At 37.3% G+C, this 6,063-nt stretch overlaps 1 pseudogene; it reads left to right on the top strand.

The window, feature by feature from the left end:
• The first annotated feature begins 4,325 nt into the window (after window positions 1-4,325).
• Window positions 4,326-5,789, top strand: LOC118018572 (annotated as a pseudogene).
• Window positions 5,790-6,063: the final 274 nt, after the last annotated feature.

Raw genomic sequence — 6,063 nt, 5'->3', positions numbered from 1 at the left:
CAGGAAACAAACTGAGGGTTGTTGGAGTGGTGGGGGGTGGGAGCATGGGGTGGCTGGGTGATAGACATTGGGGAGGGTATGTGCTATGGTAAGCATGGCGAATTGTGTAAGACTGTTGAATCACAGACCTGTACCTCTGAAACAAATAATACATTATATGTTAAAAAAAAAAGAAGATAACACCCAGTGGGTGTTATACAAAAACAATGGATCGTGGATCACTACATCAAAAACTAATGATGTATTGTATGGTGACTAACATAATAAAATTTTTTAAAAAAGAAGATAGTAGGAAGGGAAAAATGAAGGGGGGAATTGGAGGGGGAGACGAACTGTGAGAGACTATGGACTCTGAGAAACAAACTGAGGGTTCTAGAAGGGAAGGGGGTGGGGGCATGGGTTAGCCTGGTGATGGGTATTAAAGAGGGCATGTATGGAATGGTGCATTGGGTGTTATACGCGAACAATGAATCATGGAACACTACATCAAAAACTAATGATGTAATGGATGGGGATTAACATAACATAATAAAATTTAAAAAAGAAATAGCAAAGGAAAAAAAAATAGAGTTCCCTTTAATATTTCTTGTAGGGCTGGTTTAGTGGTCATGAATTTGTATAGGTTTTGTATTTCTGAGAAACTATCTCTTCTTCTGTTCTGAATGATAGCCTTGCTGGATAGAGTATTGTTGACCGCATTTTTTTTTCCTTTCAGCACTTTGAATATATCATGCTACTCTCTTCTGGCCTGCAAAGTTTCTGCTGAAAAATCTACTGAAAAACTGCCTTGTGAGGTTTTTCTTGTATGTAAATTTTTTCTTTAAAAAAATTTTTATCACTACTTTTTGTCATTTTAATTACTATGTGTCAGTGTGGACCTCCTTGGGATGATTTGGGGGGAGGATCTCTTTACCTTCTGGATCTGGATATCTGTTTCCTTCCCCAGATTAGGAAAGTTTTCAGTTATTATTTTTTAAAATAAATGTTCTGCACCCTTTTCTCTCTCTTCTTCTGGGATCCCTATAATGTGAATGTTATTATGCTTGATGAAGTCACTAGTTCCCTAAGTCTATTCTCATTTTGCATATTTTTCCCTCCCATTTGTTCAGTCTGATTACTTTCCATTACTTTTTCTTCGTTAATTTATTCCTCTGCTTCCTCTATCCTGCTATTTATTCCATCATGTGTATTTTAATTTCATTCTTCAACTCTGATTTTTAAAATCTCTTATTTAAGGGTCTCACTGATGTCCCCCACCCATTTATCCAGTCCAGTGAGAACCTATATGATCATTAAATTCTTTCAGGCATATTACTTATATCCATTTTGCTTAAGTGTCTTGCTGTGGTTTTGTCCTATTCTTTCATTTGGGACATGTTCCTCTATCTTCTCATTTTGTCTAAGTACTCTGTGCCTATTTCTGTATGTTAGGAAAGTCAGTTCTTGAGAGCAATACCCTTGTGAAGAAGTCCTGCACTTTCTTTGCCTTTTTTGGGCCATATTTGTTCCCTGGACAGGTGGGGCATGTTTTAATAAGATGTGCACTGGTCTGCTTGCAAAATAATACCTGCTGCTGCTACAGGAACTGAGGTCCCTCAAAGCATGCAGATCAGTAGATGAGGTGTTGGTGGGGTTTGCACTGGTCTTCTGAGGAAGGGGGCCCACAACATGGCGACTGAGGCAAGGGTGACTGAAAAGGGCAGATCTACAGAACCTGGGGGTAGGGGTGGGGCTTTATGTAAGCCAGTTAGGTAGGGAATGTCAGCACCATGATCATGGCTGTGTGTTTTTGCTGGGAGGCAGGGGAGGGAATTTCCACACTGTATCTCAGCTGGCTATTTGTCATGCTGTCTCTTTAAAGGAGGGACTTCTCTTCCTAATGCCAACTTTCTGGGCTTTCCCAGAGCTGAACCAGCCAATTTTTAAAATTCCAAGCTTTAAGTCCCTCTGGTTGTAAGAACTCATGATATTTGACCCCTTTTGCTTTCAAAGCCAAATATTATAGGGATTCATCTTTTCTGTGCAGGCTCCCTAGTGTGATAATGTTTTTTGCCCTTCTCTGTGCCACCAGCTCCCTCATCACTGCGGATAACCACAGTCCATTTCACTCCCAAGCTACATCTTCCTGCCTCCTTCGATGTGACCTCTTCTCTACCTTTAGTTGTGGAGTTTGTTCTGCCAGTCTTCTGATTATTTTCTGGGTTATTTTCGCTGATGTGATTGTTATCTAGTTATATCAGTGGGACAAGGTGAGCTTGAGATCCTCCTACTCTGCCATTTTTCCCAGCTTCTCATTATTTTCATTTCTTTAATCAGTAGGGCATTAGGATATATTTTCATATGTTTGGTTATAAGTCAAGGTTCTCTTTGTAGATGATATATTATACATATTTTTTAGTCAGAATTATTACTATATCAGATATAGTAGTCATATACCTATGGTATAAATTATAAACATATTCTCCCAATTTTTCCTTTTGATTGATTTTTCCCAGAAAGAAGCTCTTTTTAAGCTTTCCCAGTTTTTTCTCATTAGGAATATTATTTGGCTCATTATGAAACAATTGATCCCTGCACTGAAGTGCATTTACTTCTCCCTGGCCATTTAAATCATAAATAAGGATGTAGCTAGGGTATTTCTTTCTTCAACAACATTATTGAGGCACAACTGACATACAAATTCCTACACATATTTAATGTGTACAAGTTGATGAGTTTGGATAAATGGAAACACCTGTAGTGTTTCTTTTTATTAGATTCATTTTTCTGTACCTTCTTTTACCTCCTAGTTTATGATTGGAATATTAGTTTTATTTGCCATGTTTTTGTCATTCATCCATGTTGTAGCATGTATCAGCATTTCACGTATCTTTTGCTGCTGAATAGTATTCCATTCATAGATATGCCACTTCATTTATCCATTTGCTGGTTAATGGATATTTGGACTGCTTCAAGTATGAAAGTATAATCAATTCCTCTACTCTAAGTATTCCACTACTATAAGTGGACATAATTATTCATTTTTCTTGGATAGATACCTGGGAGTGGCACTGTTGCATCATACAGTAAATTTATATTTATTTTTTATCTTTTCAATATTGTTATTTTAAAACATAAAAATAATTTTATAAAAAGAGTGTCCAGTTGTTTTACTTTAGATTTTTGAAAAGTTTCTAACAAAGTTAAGGTTTTTCACATTTGTTAACTTGTTATAATTTCTCTTTGATCAATTGTCTATTAATATCCTTTGCCTAATGCAGACTTCTTTCTTTTAATTGTCAGTCTTTATTAGCTCTTTATACTGATTATTTTTATATTGTTTTTCTCAGTTTGTTATTTTCCTTTTAAATTTGTTACTATTTCTGATGTGTCAGAAGTTAAAGATTTTTAAGAAATGGCAGTCTTTCCACAATCCATTGTTTTCGTATACCAAAAACTAATGATGTATTGTATGGTGACTAACATAACATAATAAAATTAAAAAAAAAAGGCAGTCTTTGCCTTTGTGGATTTTTTCATTTCTTTCAATCTTGGAAATTTTTTGTCTCTCTAGATATTTAATACATATTCACTGTTATTTAATTCTAGACTTTTATCATTTAAATAGTTAAATTTAACTCTTAAATTCACTTGGTATGAGTTTGGTGAAATGTCATGAGCAAAAGGTTATAAACAAAGATCCCCCCTCCTCAAAATAATCAATTGCTCAGAATCATTTGTTGAATAGTTATGTATTTTAATATTTGGAAAAATATTTTCTTATTTATTTATTTTGAGAGAGAGAGAGAGAAGCAGAGGGAGAGGAAGAGAGAGAATCTTAAGCAGGTTCCACATCCAGCCCAGAGCTTGATGTGGAGTTTGATTTCATGACCCTGAGATCATGATAGCCGAAATCAAGAGTCAGCTGCTTAACAGACAGAGCCACCCAGGTGCCCCAATATTTTCCCATTTAAAAACTCACTACAAGGCTACATAAATCAAGATTGTTGGTACTGGCTTAAGTATAGATATAAAGATCAATGGAATAGAATTGAGAATCCAGAAGTAAATCTTTACATTTATGGTTACTTGATATGAGAAAAGAGTGCCAAGACAATTCAATGAGGGAAATTATTCTTCTCTTCAAATGGTGCCGGGACAAGTGTAAAAGAATGTATGTAAAAGAATGAAGTTGAAACCCTGCTTCACATCATATACAAAAATGAACTCAAAATGATGAAAGTGTTAAGTGTAAGAGAGAAAACTATAAAACTCTTAGAAGAAAACATAAGATCTTTTTTTCAATACTTCTGTGCACTGCTTTCCAGAGCAGTTTTCCTAAAGTAATGATCCCAATATCTGGACACTCTGAGGCAGCCTCCTTCCTGTTAACAGAAGTACAAACTCCTTGCCTGGTAATTTTTTGGTGTCTTGGACCCTTTCTCTATATGTAAAATATAGCAAAAATGAATGTTAAATTTTTCCTAAGCATTTCCAGAGCAGTGTGGTGCTGTGATACAACTCACTGAGCTGATGAAAGGAGTGGAGGCAACAAAGGAGAAAAGCCTGAGTGATCTCTGGAAGGATGCAGGGATGAAACAAATGAAAGTATAGAGCTAGTACTAACACACGAGGAGAGTGCTCTGGTTAAGTATGTGACTCCACAGCAGCCCCACCCAGGTTCATGGCTCCATAAAGCAGGAGGAGGATGCAGAGTGTGAGAGATCCTGACTACCTTAGCTGAGTCTGGGCCAGAAGAAAAGGTACAGAAAAAAGGAATGGAATCAGAAGGAAAAAAAAAATTCATTTCAGAGATAAAATAGCTCTCCTCTTTGGTTGTAGTTGTTCCTCTAACAATACAAACTTTCTGCTTTCAGGTTCTGCAGCACTCCAAACCTCAAGCACTAAATAAGGATAGGAAAAAGGCATTGTGTTCTCCACTCAAGCATAGGTTGGCAACAAACCGTCTTGTGGTCAAGAAGCCCAAATTATCTGGAAGTGGAATACATAGTAATGGAAACCAATCCTCAACTGTCCTTGACGCTAGTTCAGAACCTCCTCAAAACCATCAGCATGTGGGTGGCAACAGTGGTCAGGAGGATGTGTCAGACTTAACTCTGGGATTTAGAAACTCTCCTATTACACAAATGAATCCCAAATCTGGAACACTGAGCACTGTATCCTGGCTCAGTGGAACTGCCAACACCACCAAGAATCTGGTAGTGACTACAGAGATGTGCTGCTACTGTTTTGACATCCTCTGTTGTCACCTCTATGGCTTCCCACAGCCACAACTTCCTAGATTTATCAATGACCCCTATCTACTCTTTGGGATGTGGAAGACAGGGCAGGACAAGTAGTTCTGTGGTTGCATTGGGACCTCCTCAGCTATGAATCTTTATTCAGGACTCAGGAAATATATGTTAACTAGTGCATTTAGGACAGCTGATCCCCACCCCCCTAACTTGAAAGGAGCTGCCTAAACTTTTCTATCTTGTCTCCTTCCTTACTAACTTTAAAGATACCAATGATTACCTGAAGTGGGAAATAAAAGTTGATGGGATTCAAACTGAACTCATCAATGAAAAAAGCATCAAATTTACAGCTACGTATTTACCCAAGATTGCTAAGAAACAAGACTGGGATCAAAAACAGACAAGAGACTCCTTGCCCAGGAAAGGTAGTTTTAAGCCTCCAATTAACAGTGAATTCAGAAAAGCAATCAAACTTACCAGTTACCAAAGTGAGAAGGTGACAATCAGTTACGCAGAGTATATTGTTTCTCAATAGCACTGTTTTCAGAATGGCACTCTTCATACCCCACCCCTGTACAATCATTACTGTTGACATATGAGCTGCATGGCCAGTTCCATCCCCTTGTGGCCACCAATGGCTATGACATCATTAAGAAGACCGGGTGTTTCAGTCCTTTATAGGACTTTAGAACAAAAATTTTACAAGGTGAGTCTTTACCTTGCTTAATATGCTAGAAAGCTTGACGCCATCAGGGCAAAATTCCAAATAGTTCATCTTATTCTAGGTCATTCAAACTTGCATGTGGCATATTTTCCATTCTCATTGTTG

Source organism: Mirounga leonina, unplaced genomic scaffold, assembly GCF_011800145.1.
Source record: "Mirounga leonina isolate KUSES-001 unplaced genomic scaffold, KU_Mleo_1.0 Mir_101414, whole genome shotgun sequence".
NCBI classification, from domain to species: domain Eukaryota; kingdom Metazoa; phylum Chordata; class Mammalia; order Carnivora; family Phocidae; genus Mirounga; species Mirounga leonina.
This window is presented reverse-complemented; position numbering and strand designations above follow the sequence as displayed.